The sequence below is a fragment of the Equus przewalskii genome, chromosome 8, assembly GCF_037783145.1.
Source record: "Equus przewalskii isolate Varuska chromosome 8, EquPr2, whole genome shotgun sequence".
Taxonomy (NCBI): domain Eukaryota; kingdom Metazoa; phylum Chordata; class Mammalia; order Perissodactyla; family Equidae; genus Equus; species Equus przewalskii.
This window is the reverse complement of record NC_091838.1, coordinates 63,480,659-63,503,178: the sequence shown is the minus strand read 5'-3', so window position 1 is coordinate 63,503,178 and position 22,520 is coordinate 63,480,659. Positions and strand designations below refer to the sequence as shown.

At 39.2% G+C, this 22,520-nt stretch overlaps 1 protein-coding gene across 2 annotated transcripts in view; it reads right to left on the bottom strand.

Moving 5' to 3' along the window:
- Window positions 1-22,520, bottom strand: part of COLEC10 (collectin subfamily member 10) — a 432,349-nt gene that overhangs the window by 313,132 nt on the left and 96,697 nt on the right. For both annotated transcript variants that reach the window (XM_070631927.1, XM_070631925.1), the window contains exon 3: window positions 10,926-11,061. The gene's annotated coding sequence lies outside the window, so the exon portion shown is untranslated. The remainder of the gene's footprint in view (window positions 1-10,925; window positions 11,062-22,520) is intronic.

Genomic DNA, 22,520 nt, shown 5'->3' with positions numbered 1-22,520 from the left:
GGACATGCAAAAGTTATATGAAATTCAAACTCTAAATGAAATAATTAAAATCTCATTATACTTCAGCATTAACAGATGAACATTTGCAAAATATTCTGATGATAGGGGACATCAAACCCAATTAAATGAAATTTTATCCCCCAAAAGGGATTCCATTCTTCTCATTCCATTACAAAAAAATGTGCTTGATTACTATTATTATTACTATTTGTGTGTGTGTGTGTGAGGAAGTTTGGCCCTAAGCTGACATCTGTTCCGAGTCTTCCTCTTTTTGCTTGAGGAGGATTGTGGCTGACCTAATACGTGCCAATCTTCCTCTATTTTATGTGGGACGTCAAAACGTTGGCTTGATGAGCCATCCTAGGTCTGTGCCAGGATCCAAATCTGTGAACCCTGGGCTGCTGAAGTGGAGCAGACGACCTTAACCACTACACCCCCGGGCCAGCCCCCCATTATTATATTTTTAATTTCATCAGGGAAAATTATTTTCCCTCATGTTATACAAGCACCTACACAATATTCTCAATTTTACCTCTCAACCTGAAAAGTTTAAATATTTTGCTATCTGGCCCTTTATAGAAAAACTTTGCTGACTTTTGGTTAGAGATAATGGGTAGACAAAGTTTACATTACTGTAGGTATCATAATGTAAATATTATGAAAGTGATATGTGAATGTCTATGTATAAATGCAGTCATTCTACCACATATTCATTCAGCCAACAGACATTTATTGAGCACCTTTTATATACTAGAAACTGTCTTGGTTGCTGACAATACAAACTTGAAACTATATGATCATTGCTCTCAAGAACATCAGTCATTGGTTTATTGTCATGGTAATTCAGGTAGAATTTAAGAAGAACAAAGGATTTCTACAAAATTCTCAAATGAATATGCCTTCCTCTTTCTCCCAGAAAATTTCTAATTATTGTTGGTTATTGAATTTTATAATTCTATGTAACCATCAAGTGATTCACTGTTTTTCAATCTAGGAGGGAAAATGGGAGTTAGCAAATGTGACATCTCTCCCCTATCTTTAACTCCATTGGAATGTCTTGTGACCTCTCCCGTCTATGCTTACCCTCTATTATGTCATTTAATTTGCTGGGGTCCTGGCATGTCACTTGGATAGTCATCCAAGGTATGTGCCTCTGCCAAGTGCAACTGAATGTTGCCCATTAACGTAGCAATTGCATTGCTCATCCACAGAATCAAGACCCAAAGCCATTTCCATATTTTTCAGTAGCTACCTCTTATCCTTTTCTTTCTAAATTGTCTCTGACATCAATTGCCCTACAGGATTTCAGTGTGGGTGTAGGGGACTGAACAACCAATGAATATGGGGCATTCTTAGAGCATGCAATCATAACTTGTGTTTAGCTTTCATAACAAAATCTTATCCAAAACCATCTCAAAGAAGCCAAAACCAATCCAAAACCACTTCCTAGGTCCACATTGCATAACAAGTAGATGTGTTCTTTCTCACCACATGATAAAAGGCACGAGGTAGCTAGATGCCTGATCATATATACAGTGGAAGTATTTGCCTATTATGTTTAAGCTACAAAAATTGCAAGATTTCTGGTTCCATGTTCTTTATTAAACATTTTTCTATTCATATCCATTCTATTCCTTCTTTGACTCCTGGGAAGAGTCCACTGCTCTTTCTCTTCCCTTACATCCTGACAAAACATAACTCTTGTGGGAGAAGGAGAATGGGGAACTTAAGGTTTTCACTTAATACCCATAGGTCAAGAAATAGGGGAGACAGAGAATGAATATTTAAGAGCTGCACTGATAGAAACAAAGAAACCAGGGGACATGGAGCTTTTTAACATTAAGACATTTTTCTTATTTCCCAAGTAATCTTGCTTCCCTAGACTCTATCAACAATATTGAGCTTGTGTCTCTGGGAAATACCAAGGATTTAGGAATGCTTACTGGGTTCAGTAATCACCTCTTTCCCAAAATGTCTTCTGTGGTAACACTAGAGATTCTCTGAATCCTGAGTCCAGGGAAAGAAATGTTCATTCCTTTCCTTTTAGACTACAGATAAGCAGAGCTGGGGGGGTCTCTTGTGCTGTAGCCAGTGCTACCGGAGGGTTTTGGCAATGCTGGAACAGGAAGTGATAAAAAGAATGAATTAAAAACTAAAGAGGACAGAAATTAGAGAATTTTTAAAATTGAGAGAAAAATTAAGCTTGCAGGGAGGGCAGGACCACATGTCAACACAATTACCAGAGGTCCAAATTATGCAAATTGATTCTAAGTAGCTCCATACCCTGTCTCACCACACCCTCCGACCAAAAGAAGGACATTTCTTCAATTGATCTATCATGGTCTCTAAAACTGCTAGCATTATCAAAATACTTTAAGGGTGTAATAAAAAAGAGATGTATTTTATCTTGATGAAACCAGTCAGACACCCTTTTGGGAGAAAGGAACACATGAACTGGTTAATAAATTTCTGAGTTTGGGCTAAGTGTTATCCACACCTTCCACCATCAAGATAAGAGTCATCGATCAATTCTACTTCGTGCATTCCACATCTCTGGGAAGGCTCCATCATGCCCTGGCCTTCGTCAGAATCCTCCATCTCTCTCATGTTCTCCCCCAAACAATGGCATAAACAATCACCCAAACGTGCAATTTCTATTTTCTAAGTACCTCTCAGATCTGTCCCTTCTTCTCTATCCACACTGCCACTGTTTCAGTCTAGGCCACCCCAGCTCCCATTCAGATTTCTGATATAAACTAGGTGGTCTTACTCCCTGACTTTACTTAAAAGAAAGACTTTTCTAAATTACAAATCTGATCTTGTCACCTTCTCGCATAACTTTCCTTTGTGTCTCCCAAAGCCCTCAGGATTAAGCTCACACTCATCTCCATCTTTCCAGCACACTTGCTCAGTGTTCTTTCCAGAACAAATCCCAGCATGCCCTTAGGGGCCTTCCATGCTCTGCCATGGTGACATTTCTTGCAATGTTCTATGCTGTCTCATGCCTTTGCATCTTTGTTGTGATACTGGATACTCTTGCCAATCTGTCTCACAAAGCTGTGTGCTCCATAAGCATAGGAACCATGTCTTGTTTAGTGTTGTACCCATGGCATCTGACATAACGTCTGGCACATGGTAGAATGAGACAAAGAACTGGTAACTTTTAAAGCAAATTGACAATTCCAAAAGGAAGGAATGTTTGCTGGCTGACTGAAGGTACCACAGCAATGAGGACGCAGTTATCCTGACAGTCATAGGAAAACATGAGCATCTCCAAAATTGAGACAGGGGAGAAGGATAGGGGGAGTGGTGGGCACGAGGGGGAAAAAAGGGAATGCTAAAAACCAGCTGTCTACTGCATAATTTGGCAGAGGGCTGGCCCTGACGTGGAGGGTGGCTCAAAGGGAAATTACTGCCCGACACAGGAGTAAAGAATACCAATTATTTTCCTCTTAAGTAGGGCCAGACCAACTCAACAGAAAACCAGAGAGGATGGGCACTACATTCCTGGAAGGAAGCTGATGGTGCTGGTGCCATCAGCTGGGTTGACTAAGGAGACATGATCCAGGAGCCACCCAGCTGAAGGCTGGTACACCACAGACAGACATGCTTCTTGGAAAAGACCTGTGGCAATTAGGAATTCAAGCCTAGCCCCAACTTTTCAGATGAAGCCTTCTAATTTTCCTTCTCCCTCCCTTGATTCTTCCAGGAAACCTGCCTTGTCCTCTGCTGTGGTCAGGAAAGATCAAATGTGCCTTTTACCGAAAAGGCAGGGCTTTCCTCTCCTCCCTGTTCCTTCGTGTGTACCCACATGTGATGGCTCATTCAGAGACACTCCTGGAGCCTCAGACAATGGAGCCACCTCATTCTGTGCCTATGATCCTTTGTGTAGAAGGAGATGACCCAAGGTCAAAGTGGAAGGCCAGACCAGTAGTCCAAGACAGTAAATGATGATAGAATAATGTGGCCATGAAAAACACCATTTTGAATAGAATTTTTCTGGATATATTTTGAGCCCAGAAAATTTTTGGATGCTTTTGTGTCATGCCCTCATCATTTTACTCATGCTAACTAATTTTAACCAAATACTTTACCAGGAGAACTAGGCAAAATCCAAAAACCACATGGCCTATCCTACTAATTGGAAATAAAAGTGAGTTGTTGAAACAGGAGAAAGAAATTTGACTCCACCTTGGTACCCAATCTTCTCTCCCAATATTCTAATAAGATTTTCAAACTTGTCCAGACATCCTCCACCTGCTTCCCATGGACACACAGTATATCTTTCCAGTAGGTTTCTTCTGAATATCCACTTCCTCCATTCTGCCCAGTTGTACCAGTACTTGTAAGCTTTACATCATAGAATTAGTGTCCTTCCACTTCTGTCCCTCTCATCAGCTTGTGAACTTCTGGAAGATAGGAATTTATGTCAATGATCTCAACTTGTCACCATTAGATCACTCTTTCCTTCCAAACACCCCTTCCTGTGCATCACTGCTGGACTCTAAGCTCATCGTGGGCAAGGATCATGGCTTATTTCAACACACAGAAGACAATCTGTAAGTACTGGTTGCTTGTCTAATTTGGCCAAAACATTGGTTGATCACTTATTGCCATGTCCAAAGTTTTTATACAAATACGCCGTTGCCCCTTTCTGAAGCTTTCACTTTTTTCATATTAAGTTAAATACTTCAGATGGAAGAATTTAATCATCTCTTGGTATCAGTCCATAAGAAGGCTAGAAAGGTACAGGTGTTGTTAACTAACAGGACTTTGAACTTGAGGTAGCATGTGGCGAAGGTGATGACAGTCTAGGTCATCTCTCAATCAAGACACTCAAGAGAAAAACTTCCACAGAGCTCCATCAGTAGCCCCAATGAGACTAGAAAAACAGGACAGTCCTGAAAGTGGAAAGACCATGGGGTCACTACAGAACAGGCATGAAGGGAAATGTACTCTGTTTTATAAATTGACCCAAGGAACAACTCAATTTCTTTGACAATCCCATAGTATTTTTAGCCATTGAGCTGGCTAGTTCCCTGTCTGAATATTCCTCTTTTGTTTACTCAACTCTTGATTCTTCCTTCCTTCCTTCCTGCTGTGAATTGGCATGTTTACTGTTTATTGCGAAATCACTACCATATTTACTTGTGTTTTTATTGCCAAGATGCTCACAACCCTTTTTTTCCCATCTGGAGGGAAAAAAAACATAACTAAAAAAAAGAGAAAGAAAAGCATGGCTTTTAAATGGCCAGAAGTGTTTCACTTCATTTTCTACCACATTCTAAGCACTTCTAGGTTATCGGGTATCGTTAAGCATTTAACACGTATTATCTCATTTAATACTCACCACATGGATACCTTTTATTATTCTCAGTCTTATTTACGGGGAAATAAGCACAGAGAAACTTTCCCAAGCTCATCTGCTAATATATGGTAAAGCCAGAACTGGAACCCAAGTAAATGAGACTTCACACTTCAATTCTTACCTAGTAATCTTCCATGATTTTGAAGTCTGTATCTTCATTTCCCACTGCTCCCTCCCATTATGACCATGTTCTTCAGTTTCAAAAGAATCCTTTGCCTAATAGAATTGTGTATCACACAAGACCACAGAAATCATAGATGTCCTCATCCTACAGATGATATAACAAAGTCTTAAAGAATTTGAATGACTGACATAAGATGTCAAAGCTACTTCATGCCATCTCAAATCAAAACTAGGTTTTCTTGTCCTCCTGTTGGTCTTTCATCCTTGTTACAACACTGACTTCTTGAGCCCCTTATATTTTTACTATGACTTTCTGATAGGCAGTATTTCTTTTCCTTCACTCAAGAAGCTCTGTTTTGGCAAAGGAGAACAAAACATCTCACAGGGAGAGATCCAAATATATCATTTGAAGCTATTATGCACACACTGGATACACTAAGCCCTTTGGATGCTTAAGACATCTTGCTTATGAAAGATGATTATGTAAATGAAGATGTTAATTCATACTTTCCCACATTATAAATTACCCATAGGAATTCACTTGGCTGGTGGAAGAGACTAAATACAAGCAAGGCCAATGCTAAGTAAACTTCAAATTAGGCACATTTGTTTTCAGTGACCTCCCAAGTCCCTTCTAGTCTTTCATCACCTCCTGGCATTCATCATCTTCCTGGATCATCTATTACTTGCTCAAATATCTCACAGATTTGGCTGCCCACGCACACCCTGTACCAACTTCTCTCTTTGTCACCTTTATTACCCTCTCTCTTCTTTCCTTCTCCCAATTCTCATTGCCTAAGCTGGATGATCTCCCTCCAGGTTATGAGGGCCTCTATCAGTCTTTTCCATGCTTCTCCAGTCCTTTTTCCTATATTCTGAGAGCACCAGTGACCTTCCAATACTTCCTTCAACCCACTTCCTACAGAAGAATGCCACCAGAACAGGGCACTACTGTAATTTTGGGATCTTTCCAGTACCCCTTTTCCATAACTACCATCTGATCAATACTTAGCTGTCTGAATACCATTCCTCCATGCCCTGCTTTTTCAGGTGGTTAATGAAATTAACTATTCATTCCATTATTAATATTAGTTAATAATTATATTAATAATTTATTAACACAATACTGTTATTAATATTAATATTTATTAATTTCATTAAATAATGTTGGCTAAATAAAATTAATAAGCTAATCCCTGCCAACGTGCGAACTTCCTGATGTGTCACCCCACACAGTGATCAAATTAGATGCACAAGTGAAGGTCCAGAGACCCTTTAGGAGTGACTACACTTAATGACAGGTGGCGATACCAATTTCTCAAATCCATCATAGAGAAAGAGTACTGCTGGAGCCCTTGAACTCCAAAGTGAAGATTATCCATCCACATCTTGCTAAGTATGATTTCATTCCTTACTGTGTTCACTACAGCTTGTTTCCAAATAGATGGTTTTGGAACTTTTCTCCTATTCATAGATATTCAGGCTTTTTCCAATTCTACTTCCACTACAAATAATATAAGAAACATCATTCACTACAGCTTTGCATTTTCGTGGCTATTTCTATCTGTAGGATATAGTTCCCAAAATGGAATTGCTTGCGTCAAGGAATACATGCATAATTTTTCCGGAAAAGTTTGGTTAGAGCAATTTAACAACACCTGAGAGTGTCTATATCCTTAGCAGACTTATAATATGATAAAAATATTATATGAGTTACAAGTATACAATAAGTCTATGTGAGCTTGTGTCTAATATAGTGAGACATCTAAAATGAGGGGCCTGAGATGGAAGGAAAAGAGCCATCTTTCAAGATGTATCCTAACATTTTTACGTAGGTTCAAGCTTGTTGAAAATAGTACCAATGACCCTTTTTGGAGTGTGAAGGTAGAGGTGGACATTTTAGAAAAGATGAATGTAGCTTTCAGGAGTAGGGTGTAAAGAGGGAGGATGTTATTATTGCCAGGCAATGCTTAAGCAAATTGTTCTGATTTGATGTATATAGATGTATTCATTTGGCCAGTTTCCTCATTTTTCCCACCCATCACCAAACTCTGAGGTCAATTGTTCCCTGCAGTGGCTGAGAGTACACATAAAAGGCAATACAGCAGGTGGTTGATAATGTTTCCACTGGTAGCTAACATTGATTGAGCACTTGCAACGAACCAGGTGCTCCTCTAAGTGCTAAGTCCAGTTCACTTGATATCACTATCCACTGGATCACAAACACTCACAAACTTCCTATCTTTCCAGGAGGTCCAGTCCGTCCAAGCCACATCATTGGCTTGATGGTATGGAGTATTAGGAGTCATGTTTAAGCCTGGCCCATACTTCCCACATCCTCACCTCCTCGCTCCCATTCTCTTCTCAATCGCCTGCAATCTGTCTCCTGTCCACATTGCTCCACAGAAACTGCTAAGGTGAAAATCACCAGATGCCCTCCATATGGCCAAATCCAGCAAGCACTGCTTTCTGTTTTCTCCCCTTTGACATTCGGCCACTTGTTCATCTTCGTGAGCACAAATCTCACCTCTCAGTAGGCATGATAGCCCTCTTGCCTGGGTTCCTCCTAACACTATTACTTTAGCCCAGTCTCAGTCATGGACTTCTTTTCCTCCATCATTCCCCTATGTTTTCCAAGATTCTAAATTTGGATCTTTTCCCCCTCCTGGAAAATCCAATCCATATCCATGGAATCAGATACAATTTATATGCTGCCGATACACAAAGCTAAATCCCCAGGCCTGGATCCCTTCTGAGAGCCATATCCTTACATCCTAGCAGAGGCACCAGACATCCTCATCCATGATTAGAATCAAAGTCACTTTTTGTTTTCTTTAAACAAGCCTGCTCTTCCTCCAAATTCTCTGCGTATCATGACTATCCAGCTATTAACTCACTTTAAATTTTAAGGATATCATTTTAAACATCTCTTTCTCTCTCAGCCCCCAAGAATGGTAGCAATCCTTTACTGAATTTTGATGTGGGGCCCTATTCTTTTCATACTTGGATCCATTTCATTGAAAAGAGTCCCACAAAATAGCTACTATAATCCCATTTTCACAGATGATGAAATTGAGGCTCAGAAATATTAAGCAACTTGACCAAAGTCTTGCAGATAGTATAAGGCAGTAAGGGGATTTAAATGAAAGGCTACCTGGCTTAAAACCCCACACAAGTTCAACTACACTACATGACATCTCACCCAAGTTCCAATACTGATAGTAATTATAATAGCTGAGACAGTTAATTTTATGTCTCAACTTGACTGGGCCATGGGGTGCCCAGATATCTGGTTAAACACTATCCTACGTGTGTCCATGGAGGTGTTTCTGGATGAGATTAACATTTGAATAGGTAGACTGAGTAAAGCAGATGGCCCTCCCCAAGGTGGGTGGCCACCTCCAATCTATTGGAGACCTGAATAGAACACAGGTGAAGCAGGGGAGAATTTGCTCTCTCTGACTGTTTTCAAGCTTGGACATCAGTCTTCTGCACTTGGACTGGAACTTATACAATTAGTTCTCCTGGTTCTCAGGCCTTTAGACTTAGACTGGAACTACACCACCAGCTCTACTGGGTGTCCATCTTGTAGATGGCAGACAATGGGACTTTTCAGCCTCCATTTTTGTGTAAGCCAATTCCTTGTAATAAATAGGATAATATATATCCTATTGGTTCTGTTTCTCTGGAGAACCCTGACTAAGACAATAGCCAAATGTATTGAGTTACTATGTTTCAAGTACTGGATACTAATTTTCTCAAATTAACTCATTTAATCCACACAATGACCCTATGAGGTAGGTACTATTATCCCATTTTACAAACAAGAAAGCCAAGATTCAGAGAATTTACAAAACTTGGACTGCACGAGTGATCCAACTAAGAAGCTAGAAAGTAGTAGTACCAGGATACCAGAACTCAAAGCCAAACTCTGAACTTCTGTGATTTCCCTAAAAACCCTTTAATCTGCCTCTCCCTCTTCATCACCACTGCTACGACCCTGGTCCAGACCCTCTTTATTTCACCAACACCGTGTGCTATTTGTCTCCTCCCTATCTATTCCCATTGAATCCACTATATTCCATACATGGCCTATTATTAGCACATATGACTTTATTTCCCATTTGTCTGGGGCTTTGTAAGGGCAGATATTTCACCTTATTCATCTCTATCTCCATCTGAACATCAAGACATTTTAGATGAATAGATGGACAGTTGCATATCTTCCCCCATCATCAGGATAGTTTGCTCATGAACAAATCTCTAAGGTTCCATCCCCAGCCACCCATGGACAGAGAGATTTCTCACTGAAAAATGAGACAGCAAATCAGTACAGTGACACCATCACAGGCAGATCAATAATTCTACTAGTCCCTATTTTATTTCTTCTACTAAGTCACTGACAAGAAAATTTACAATTAACACAAAGGGATAGTCAAAGTGAACGTGGATTTGTTTGTTTGTTTGTCTTGATTTTAAACACAATAAGGAGTTGCAACTAATTATGGACAAGGAAAGTATCTATTTCTTTATCTTTTAATTCACACCCAAACCCACATCTTAACATTAAATCTAAAGAAGCTATTTCCTGTCATTGAAACTTGAACCATGATATGTCATATAGTGATGGTGTTATGTGGTTTTAAAAGCAATTTTTTTTTTTTTGGCCACAACCTTTTAAAGACGTCAACTTCCAGTGAATTAACACAATGGTGGGAATTCAAGGAAGTTTTCAGATTTCAGAAGAAATTGGCCAATGTCTACCCAAACACCGAAATTTTTAACCACAAAAACTGATTCGTTTGAAGAGGACATTTTTTTCCCTTCCCACAGACAAGTTAGCTGAGCAACTCTTCACATGGCGAGTCTAGAGAACGAATGGAGAAAAGAAAACAAACCATGGGCTTCTTCAGAACATGCCAGGAAAGAGACAGTGGTGAGACCTTTAGAACACCGGAATTTGGTAGGACAATGGCCCGTTTATAAGTCTCAGTTCACTCTTGGAGAATCACTAGGTTCTATTCCTCTTGATGCTTGAAACTTTGCTGGTTTCTAAAGATGGCCATTCAACAAAGATACAGATGTATCACTTTGCATGAAAAAATAATTTAGTTTACCCCAGTTAAAGATGGAATGCCTCATCCACAAACAAACCACTGAATTTTATTCCTAGCCAATCTTTTTCTCTTACGATGAAAAAAGTCATTACAGAATCTGACTTGCTTTGAGTTCCATTCAACTATTCTCGTTCAAATTAGGTAACACTTTATCTTTTATCATCTACAACTAAAATGAAAACTGACATTTACCTGTAAGCTATCTTTCACCAAGTTGCTAAAAACATTTTGGATAGCATCCACCTCACTAAATCGGATCAACAAAAAAGACAAAGTGATAGCCCAGGGAGTGGAGTGGCTTCAAGTCCATGACTTACCCTGACGGGCCAACCTAGGAAGACTTGAGGATGGCCAATGCTTGAAGCTGTCCCTGGAGAGTCCAGGTCAATGGAATCTTTGGCTTGAAGGTCTCAGGTGGTTTAGCCGTGCCTGGGAAGCCACAGTACTGGTGTGCTGTGTAATCATATATAAAACAGGTGTGAAATGCATTCTTTGTTTTAGAGGCTTGTTATGTATTCTAATATGATATATATACATACACATATATATTCATAAATATATACACACACACATATATATGTATATACATGCCAATATACAAAATCTAGCTAAAAATCTTAAGCAGAAACATGACTACAAAATACAGAACTGAAAGAAATTTCTTCCATCTAGTCTCTTTGGCCTCAACTCTGTAACCCAGTATGAAGCAGAGGATCTTTCTTCTCTGACTGTCCCTTCTCTCTAACAATGGTGATTCTGTGTCCTTCAACTGCCCCTTTCCTGAAGGCTGCCCCTAAATATTCTGTCCTCACCCACGTGCTCTTTCATTTCGAGTCTTCTGCCTCCCTCAACCACCTCTTTCACACCACAGCCAATGGCACACATCAAAAAAGCAAATACAAAGCTGTCACTCCCATGCATAAAACTAATAGTTCCTTATCACCTGCGAAATCAAACCCAAGTCCCTGAGAATGACTCTGTGAGAACTGGTTAAAATCATGCACAGAGGAAATTTATATTCCTATACATAATAGAAAAGAAAAAAAACTCAAAATAAAAGATCAGTTCACCCATCTCAAGAAGTTAAGGAATAAACTAAATGCTAAACAAGAAAAAGGAAAAAAATAAATGGAAGTAGAAATTAATGGGATTGAAAACATACAGTAAAGATAATGAAAACCCACAGGTTAGTTCTTTGAAAAACTAATTAAATTGATAAGCTTCTAGTGAGACTAATTTAGAAAAAAGAGAGAGAAAAAGCACAAATAACTACTAATCGAGATGACAGGGGACAATCATTACTCATTCAGACATTCAAAATATAATGAGGACATTATGGGGTTGCCAGAAAAATACAGGATGCAATTAAATCTGAATCTCAGATAAACAATAGACAATTTTTTAGTATAAGCATGTCCCAAATATTATTTATCTGACATAGATCAGAATAATTTTATATCTGTTAAAGAAATTGAAACCATAATTAAAAATCTTTCCATGCTAAACCGAAAAGACTCTCTCTGAACGGAACCGTTGAGAATTACAGCAAATATTTAAGCAAGAAATTACACCAATCTTACATAAAAATCTTACAGAGAACAGGAAAGCAAGCAAACACTTTCTGATTCATTGTACATGACCAGAATAAACTTGATAACAAACCAGACAGAACATTACAATAAAAATAAATAAACCTGGTCATTTCACTTATTAAGGTAGTACAAAAGGCATTGATCTATAAAGATCATACAACACAACAAAATTGGGTTTATTTTAGGAATGGGAGTTTAGTTTAACATTTTGAAAATCAGTCAATGATATTTACCACATTAATAGCAAAAAGGACAAAATTTATATGATGTTATTATATGTAGAAAAAAAGCCTGTGATAAAATTCATGTTTGCACAAGGGTGTTTTGTCCATACCTTGTTCTGACAAGAGTGTGGATAGTTGTATCTAATGTGTGCAAAGTGATCAGAACTATGTGTAATACTAATTGAATTAGCAATTTCAGGCTTGTTCCAGGGGAAAAGAATTTCAAGTAAATAAAAATGTGAAGTTGGAAATAGTTTAACTATGATGTGTGTAAATTCTTTGGGGAGCTATGTTCACCTTCCTGGAATCCTAAGAATGTGATAAGATAGAAATGTTTTGGGTCCAGGCCAAACGAGGCGAAGGTCTCTAAAAAGCTGAAACTAGGTCGGCTCTGCAACTGAGCAGCAAGGTTACCAACCTCTGCCCCAGGTCAGTGATGTCAAGAAGAGAAAAGCCCCATGCAAATGAATTCAACAGTAAATTGAGTGGAGCAGACCAGCTTTAGCTGGTTCTGCCCAGTGCCATGGTAGCAGTGGGGAGGATTGGGAGAGAAGTTGAGGGACTCACAAATGTAAGATCACAGAGGTTTAGTCTTGGTTTATAAATAAAACAGACTTCCAGCCTGCATGCACAGTATACAGGTCTGCCTTGGTCAGTCAGCGCAAATATACTAAATATTCTAATGTCCGTGTTGTCATGCCTGCTATGCCCAGTGGCCTTCCTTGCCTGGGGGAAACCCCAGAACTGGAAGAAAGCTCCTTCCCCTGCGATGGTGGCTTTTGAGGATTGGCTTGTGTTCCTGGAAAGTAAGGCAGCCTCTTGGCTTGATTGCTCTTGGCGGGCCTTGAGATCACCCAAGGGGTTAGACAAATACACAAGAGACTCGACATATATCTTTACATATAGAGAAAGAAGTTCTTTCCACATTATTAATATTGCATTGTATATTCGACTTTGTAATTAGAGTTTTTCATTTACTTTTATAAGAATTCTTTCCCCTGAGGTCAGAGTCTCTATCATGGTACACTAATGCCTGGCACTCAAGGCTAAATGAATAAAAACGAGTTCAATATTAAAATCAATGTGAAAAGTTTGCATATATGGGGGCCAGCCCCGTGGCCTGCTCCACTTCATCAGCCCAGGGTTCACAGGTTCAGATCCTGGGTGCAGACTTAGTGCCACTCATCAAGCCATGCTGTGGCGGCATCTCACATAAAGTAGAGGAAGATTGGCACAGACGTTAGCTCAGCAACAATCTTCCTCAAGCAAAGAAGGAAAGGTTGGCAACAGATGTTAGCTCAGGGCCAATCTTCCTCACCAAAAAGAATAAGTTTGCATAGGTGGACACAAAGGTTGAAATGAGTGGGAAACTTTTAAAGAACATTAAGTAGACTTGAATAAGATAAAGTTAAAAGTATTGGGTAGGCTGTGGCAGCCCTACATGCCAGAGTTTGGACTTTAATCTCTCTAAACAACACTCCCTGTTCAAACGCGTCAATGGTCCTACTTTGCCGACTGCAGTGTTTTTCAACTTCTCTTAATCCAAGCCCAGTAATTACAGAAAGGTGACTTAGGGCCCCAGGAATGGCTGGGGTGGACAGGGAGGGGAAGCATGTGTGAGTTAATGAAAAGACAAATTTAAGAAGGTTTCTGACTGCTCATCCCTACTCTGACCAGAACAGCTATATGTTTATCTGTTTTTACTACACAGGCTCGCATAGAATATTTCATTTGAAAAAGAGCAGTTCACTTGCCTGGTTTGAAAACCATTAGCTGTTGAATTGCACTCTCTTGCATGGCTGGGAACAGGAAGAGACTGCAGAGACACCATTTAACAAGCGACTGCAATGGTAGAAAGATGCAGGAATAGCAGCTTGAACACAGATGATCGACAGAGTTGACGAGATGCTCACCAATCCTGTTCCCTCTTCCTTGTCACACAGGAAGACTATATTTCCCAGCCTTCTTTGCTTTTAAGTTGGTACCAAAAGGCTGGGTTTGGCCAACTGAATGCAGACAAGAGTGATGTGTGCTATTTCTAGGCCTGTTCATAAAATAGCCTGCCTAATCTTCAACATTCTTTCATCTTCCATATCATCTTGTCCATCTGCTAGCTGGATGGTACCAGAGCAACTGTGAAGCAACAATGTAACAGAGCCTCAAGATGGTGCATCCCTGAGTTTCCACTTGCAGAAAATTACCAAGAATTGCTAGCCAATTAGGAACTTCTTTATTTGACTTTGTGCTAGTAGGCCACAAATTTTAACTGGGCTAAGCCATCAAGATTTCAGAGTTTCTTTGTTACTGCAGCATAGCCTACTGTGACCAATAAATATGGCCAGCATGTCCTACCCAGGATATTAACCATTCAGAGAATCATTTTTCACATCCTCTTCCTCGATATGAGAAAATTATTTTGAGTAACATGACATGAAATGAAAAAACAATGATCAGAAAACAGAGAAGAGTAAATTTTTATGTTATAGAACTTTTAATGTATTATATCAAATTTTTTCAAATAACATTAAGATCAATATGACAACATAAAAAAAGATAATGGATTAATGATTTTAACTGTATTGCTGTATTTTTTTAAAGGGGAAAAACATATACCTACATATTGCTCTATTGTAGTCATGAACAACAAAATTATAGTTTTCGTTTTTCTAGCCTTAATATTCTACAAATTTGTCAATGATTTTGTCGAAGTTATTTTTCTTCAAATATTTATTTTCAATAGACAATAGACTTTTTTTGTCAATCTGTGCTGACTGATAGTTGACGGAAGAGCAATTTTTTATTAATTTCAATGTCATAAAGTTTCTTTCACATGAAGCAACAGACATACAAACAACTAAGAAAGCCCTTAAATTAAGTATAAGCCTAGCAAAGTTTAATAAAACTTCCATTTTATAATAAAGTTTAGAAGTTTCTATGTCTTTGTTTCTTCGTTATCAATTCTAGTTACCTTCAAATTTTTTCACCGTCAAAAAAGTTCCACTAAAATACTTTCACCAGAAGTTCAGCTTAAATTTCTAATACATTTAGTAAAAACTTCTAAGTTTTTCTTCTTCTGCTTTAGAACTAGTGTCCAGATCTTGGTGAAAATGATCAGGACATTCAAACACTGCCTTGTTATTTCTCCAACGATGTAAGACGAGCATCTTTGGTTTCTCTGGGTACTTTTCTTCTAATTTGATTAATTTTTCTAAGTAAATGTCCAATTCCTAACATTTTGCATGGTTAATCGCCTTTTCCACCATTTCTGGACACCAGTCTTCAAAAAACAAGTTTGAAGCTTGCTGTTTTCAGTACATCATTAAACTGATTCTGGCTGTTCGCAAATATTTTGATGTCAGGTTTCTTCACACCGGAAAAAATATAATTCAGAAAAAAAAATCACATACAGCTATCTTTGTTTATTTCAAATCTACCATTTATATTCAGGAATATAGAGCACCATGGGAGTTAGAAATATAAAAACTACCCCAGAAGCAAGCTTCAAGGATTTTGAACCATTAGGAACTTCCTCTGGAAATGAACTTGGTAGCTAAGTCCATGTGGTGTCGAAGGCTAACCACATAGCTGGGAGTTCTCTGAATTTACTTTCACAGAGAACTCAATGTTTATTAAAGAGGTGATTTAAATGTGCTAATTTGAAGCATACCTATATGTTATTGAAACTCAGCTGCAATCGTGGCAAATATTTGGAAATTAGGCCAGAAAAAGATTTTTTCTCACTGATAATGCTTAAGAACGGCTGGGTGATAATTTAAAGCAGACCAACATTTAGTCAGAGTTGTTATGCTTTTTAAATTCTCTATGGGAAATGCACCCCTGATTGTCTGTACCCCAGGTGGATTGTACATCCAACCCCTGCTCAGATACAGAGGGATGATCATGTAACTCTCTACTTACTGGAATGGAAAATGAGCAAACCCTCAACAGACACAGAAAAGGCAACAGAACTAGGAAGCTGCTAATGCCTCTATTGACGTCTTTATGCTTAAACATGAAAGTTTTTCATCACAATTTTGTGGATAGTTCAGTTACTGTGTATTCCAGGATCTCCTTAAAAAGTTGAGTCAGAAACAACAGTCCTAGTTTCACTAAGTTCTCTGGAAAAAGAAATTCCTGACCTATGTAATCCAGTTCAGTGAGACGCAAAGCTTCTTCCTAACAATGGACTATGGTCACTTTCCTTAAACAGAACTCTGTTCCCACGCCATTCCTGGGGAGACACACTCAAAAACCAACCCTAACATAAGCAGAGATAAAATGTGCCTTTTCGTATGTATGGTGACGCACGAAAACTGGACTATTGGTGGTGAACACGATGTAGTCTATACAGAAAATGAAATATAATAATGTACACCTGAAATTTACACAACAGTATAAGCCAATAAAAATAATGTGCCTCTTACTCAGACACAGAAACCACATTGCGGGTGGAGAAATAGGAATGTCCTCTTAATGCCACGTAACTCCTGCACCTGTCCCAAAGCCCGACCACTTAAGTGGTGGGAAAGGAAGAGTGACTAAAACCAGCTGGCTTGTGGTGGCAGAAATTCAGGAAAGCATGATGAAGTGGAAGCTGAAGTGACAGCAATACATGCAACGTCTCCCTGTTAGCTGGAGAAAATCCTTCTTCCTATAACAAATTCCTTTGGAAACACCTTCTCTACAGAAGAAAGAAAAGTTCTTCTAAGATGTCTAATTTTACGTCTGAGTTTCTGCTATTTTTCCCCACCCTGTCCAGCCACCTGGAACTCAGTTAATCCTCCTGAAAATAAAAGACATTTGCAGATGTTCCCAGGCTTCTTCTCTCAGCCATTATGCTTTCATGCCAGCTTCTCGACTATGATGATATTGATTCAGGTATCAGTGAAACAAAGCCCAGAGTAAGCGCAAGACCTTGGGATGTTCACCTCATAGCTCATTTTGACAGATTTATTTAAGGAGTTTTTTCTGTTTTTCTTTCTTTTACTCAGTTTTGTTTCCTTTTCCAACTAAGTATATCTTCGGATTCAAGGCCAAATTCATAGATTTATGTAGTGGATTCCCCGGAATTAGTCTCCATACAAGCTACCCCTCCCGCCAAGGCACTGAGCGCGTCAGACCCTCCCTCTGCGAACAGGACAAACGCCTGGGGCTCTAAAGCTTCGCCTAATGCCGAAGTGCAGTGTGGTGTGACTGCCATCTGCTGGCGAGGGCCTGACATTACAGGATGCACCACCGGCGCTCTGTGGCAAATAATCAGATGACATTTGTTCCAGGAAAAAAAAAAGAAGCTTTCTCTGAAGAAATGAAAAACAAGTGTTTTCATAAACCTTGCCCATCTTCAGCACCAAAAAAAAAAAAAAATCTTTACACCGGAAAAGCTGAAGAAGAGTAGAAAATTCGTTTATGGCAGACTTCCAAGTGCTAAATACAGTGAGGAAGTGGGATTACCGGCTACCAACCTCCTCAGCAAGGCGGAACCCATTATCACAAAGCTAGAGGGCAAACCTCATCGACTCAGGCAAGGAGGTCCTAGCTTGTGAAGCCTGTTATGCGCTGACATTAAAACCAGTAACAGGTTGAGTATCTTCTTTAAGGTACTGACAATTACTATGACCTCTTTCCCTCTTAAAGGAAAAGATTTTGGTTCTTAGAATCCAAATGAGTGAAACATAAGCACTGCCATTTGGGGGTTGTGGGAATTGTTTTCTCATTATAAAAGCCATTCTCCAATGTTTAAGAAGAAGAATCATGCTTAAGAAATGTTTACATAAGCGCGCCCTTGAAATCAGAGCCAGGCTGTTTTCACTCAGTCCTGACTCTTTTTTTCCAACTCTTATCTTCAGGATTTGTGGAACCGCACAATTCGTGGCAACGAAAGCCAAATTCCTATGGCTGACTTCAGTGGGTGTTGCCACTTATTTTCATGTCAAAGAATGGGACCTTGTATAATTGTGAATAGACAACCACAGGGAAGAATTTCCCATAGAGTACACCCCTGATGGTGGAATAAAACTAAGGTTCTTGAAAGGACCTTATTCATTGCAGAAGCAACACATTCAACACTGAAGGCACTGTTTGCTGTTAACATTAATTTCTTCATTAAAGGCCATGGGAACTCAAACATTTCAAATTTTGTAGAACTGAAGGTATATAACAAATACTGTATTTTTACACTTATGTAAATATGACATCTCCCATCCCTAAAGCCCGTTTCTCCCCCAGGCTTCCTCATCTTAGGAAATGGCCACACATCTGCTCAGTTGTTTGACCCCCAAACTCATGGAGCCATCCTGCAAGCTCTATGCCCCATTCACATCCAGTCCATCTCCATGTCTTGGCAACCTTATCTCAAAATTCACCTCTGCTTACATCTCTCCACATGCGCAGTGACCAGCTTAGTCCGGTCTTCTGTTATCTCCCTTGTGAACTACAGCCATCACGTGCTAAATGGTCCCAGTTTCCACTCTTGCCCCTCCATCTTCAATTCCCAACAGCACAGTTGGAATGATATTTCTAAAATATAAACCTTCAGTGGTAACCCAGAGAAGAAAATCCAAACTCCATACCAAGTGTGCCTTAACGAACTCATGAAGAGACTTTATGATTTGTCTGAAATGATAACAGTTGCTTTAGGGTGGTTTACTGGCATGTAGGGTTGACTGCTCATTCTAACACTCCAAAAACAGAGGGGAATTCTGTTTGTTGATGGCTGCAGAAGGTGCCATTTTTGAAAAGTCTTCACATAGCTTAGGGCATTGGTGGAGTAGAAATAGCATATGGCTTTCAGAGCCACATCAAGACATGAAGTAGCCTCAGGTAGCCTAATAATTTGGAAGTCCCATGTTGATATCCTTAAAATAGGTTTTAATATGGGTTTAGAGATGATTCTGAGCTCTGCATGAGGAAAGAGGGTAGTGGCAACACTAGTATCGTTCTCATTCTCTGTTGCCTCCCAAGCAAGGTCTTGGCCACCTAACTTGCGTCCCCATTCAGAAGAAAAAAAAAGCCCTGAACTGCAATAGACCAACCCCCCCTTCTTAAAAGGTAACTTAGTAAATACTGATTGTTCCTCCAGTTTTCCCATTAAACAGTCCCCCAAATGGCTTAACAAAAATCCCTTCAAATCACATACACTATTTCTCTGATAAGAATTCTGCTAGATTCTATTCTCTCCATCTAATTATCTTCCCTGAGCTGTTTTAGCAACCTGTCTTAGTCAGGGTTAGATCGGAGAGGCAGAAGCACTAGGAGATTTATATAATAAGGGCTTTATTATAGGGATTGATCTTAGATTATTGTGGATTAAAGAATCTATTGAGTTTTGGTTTCTGCAGCTAGGGAAGTCAGCTAGTCTGGCATTTGGGACTGGAAGAAGGACGTGAAGAGGGAGAAGCCAGCTCAGAAGGAACCCTGCAGGAATGGGCTGGAACGCAGGAGGATGGACAAGAATCTGCATCAGACTCTTACCACCTCTGAGCCTCCAACTTCGATGATGGGAATAATATGAAGAAGAAGCTGCTGCCCTTTGTCATGGAGCTAAATCTATACCTGACCCAGGAGTCAGGAAAACTGAAAGAGGTTGTCTGGCTGAAGCTGCCACACGCTGGCAAGGTGTGCAGGCAGATCAACAACAACACACGTGAGCCGCAACAGCACTTCATACCATACATCAACCTCCTGAAGATACAAAGACTATCACTATTGCTTCACTTCCACCTTCCAAGTCTTGTGCAGAATGCCTTTTGTGATTCACCCCAGCCCAGAGCTATACAGGGAAGGGAATTCTGGGAACTGTAGTTCTAGATTAGCTACATTGACACAACATAAATCCACCACATACCTCTCATGAATTGGTACCCCACAAAAATTCTTGGCTGGCCCATCCATGAACCCAGATATAAGTCAAGCAGAAGTTCTGTGATGTCAGGATATAAGGGAGAGACACAAGAGAATATTAGCACTTGGAATGAGCTAGTCAGCTAAACCCACTCCTGCATTTTATAAATGAGTAAAATGAAAGAACCAGGAAAGGATAGAAACTTGCCTAGTCTCATAAGTGCCCAGAGGCAATGCAAGAAAGCAGTTTACCTGTCTGTTAATCTATTATATGCGAATCAAGAAAGGCACATGAAGCAGTAGAAATTTCCAGGTAGGCCCACCCCTGGTCTAACCCATGCAGGCCTCCTCGACAAAGGTTGCACATGTGAACATGGGATAAACTGTGGCCTTGGCATTCCTTCACATATAAAAAAATTATTCCATAACCTAGGTTCATGATTTGTATTTTGGCATAAACATTTTCTTTAAACATTATACCTTTTTATGATAACAGAGAATTCATCTGACAATAAGGTCCAGAAATTTACTTTTTTATTTAAAATTACCTTCTCAATTACTTTTTCATGGCAGTACCATTGGTTTATAACATGATATAAATTTCAGGTGTATATCATTATATTTTGATTTCTGTGTAGATTACATCATGTTCACCATCCAAAAACTAATTACAGTCCATCACCACACACATGTGCCTAATCACTCCTTTTGCCTTCCTTCCTCCTCTGAACCCCTCTGGTAACCACCAATCCAATCTCTGTCCCTATGTGTCTGTTTGTTGTTGATTTTATCTTCTGTTTATGAGTGAGATCATATGGTATTTGACTTTCTCCCTCTGACTTATTTTGCTTAGCATAATACCCTCAAAGTCCATCCGTGTTGTCACAAATAGCAAGATTTCATCATTTTTATGGCTGAGGAGTATCCCATTGTGTATGTATACCACATCTCCTTTAACCATTTGCCCCTTGATGGGCATCTAGGTTGCTTCCAAGTCTTGGCTATTGTGAATAATGCGGCAATAAACTTAGGGGTGCATATATCGTTACACATTCACATTTTCACATTCTTGGATAAATACCCAGCAGTGGAATAAGTGGATCATATGGTAGATCTATTCTTAATTTTCTGAGAAATCTCCATACTGTTTCCCATAGTGGCTGCACCAGTTTGCACTCCCACCAGCAGTGTATGAGAGTTCCCTTCTCTCCACATCCTCTCCAACACTTGTTATTTCCTGTCTTGTTAATTATAGCCATTCTGATATCTCATTGTAGCTTTGATTTGCATTTCCCTGATAATTAGCGATATTGAACATCTTTTCATGTACCTGTTGGCCATCTGTATATCTTCCTTGGAGAAATTTCTGTTTAGATTTTTTGCCCATTTTTTAATTGGGTTGTTAGTTATTTTGTTGTTAAGATGTATGAATTCCTTATATGTTTGGATATTAACCCCTTATCAGGTATATGGTTTTCAAGTATCTTCTCCCAATTGTTGGGTTGCCTTTTCATTTTGTTGATGGTTTCCTTTGCTGTGCAGAAGATTTTTAGTTTGATGTAGTCCCATTTGTTTATTTTTTCTTTTGTTTCCCTTGTCTGGTCAGACATGCTACTTGAAAATATGCTGCTAAGACCAATGTCAAAGAGCATATTGCCTACATTTTCTCCTAGAAGTTTCACGGTTTCAGGTCATATATTCAAGTCTTCAATCCATTCTGAGTTAATTTTTGTGTCTGGTGTAAGATAACGGTCTACTTTCATTCTTTTGCATGTGGCTGTCCTGTTTTCCCAACACAATTATTGAAGAGACTCTCCTTTCTCCATTGTATGTTCTGGGCTCCCTTGTCGAAAATTAGCTGTCCATAGATGTGTGGGTTTATTTCTGGGCTCTCGATCCTGTTCCATTGATCTGTGGGTCTGTTTTGTGCCAGTACCATGCTGCTTTGATTACTATAGCTTTGTAGAATATTTTGAAATCAGGGAGTATGATACCACCAGCTTTGTTATTTTTTCTCAGGATCCCTTTGTTTATTTGGGGTCTTTTGCTGTTCCATATAAATTTTAGGATTCTTTGTTCTATTTCTGTGAAAAATGTCATTGGAACTTTGATACACATTGCACTGAATCTGTAAATTGCTTTAGGAAGTATGGACATTTTAACTATGTTAATTCTTCCAATCCAAGAGCATGGAATATCTTTCCATTTCTGTGTGTCTTCTTCAATTTCTTTCAACAATGTTTTATAGTTTTTCAGT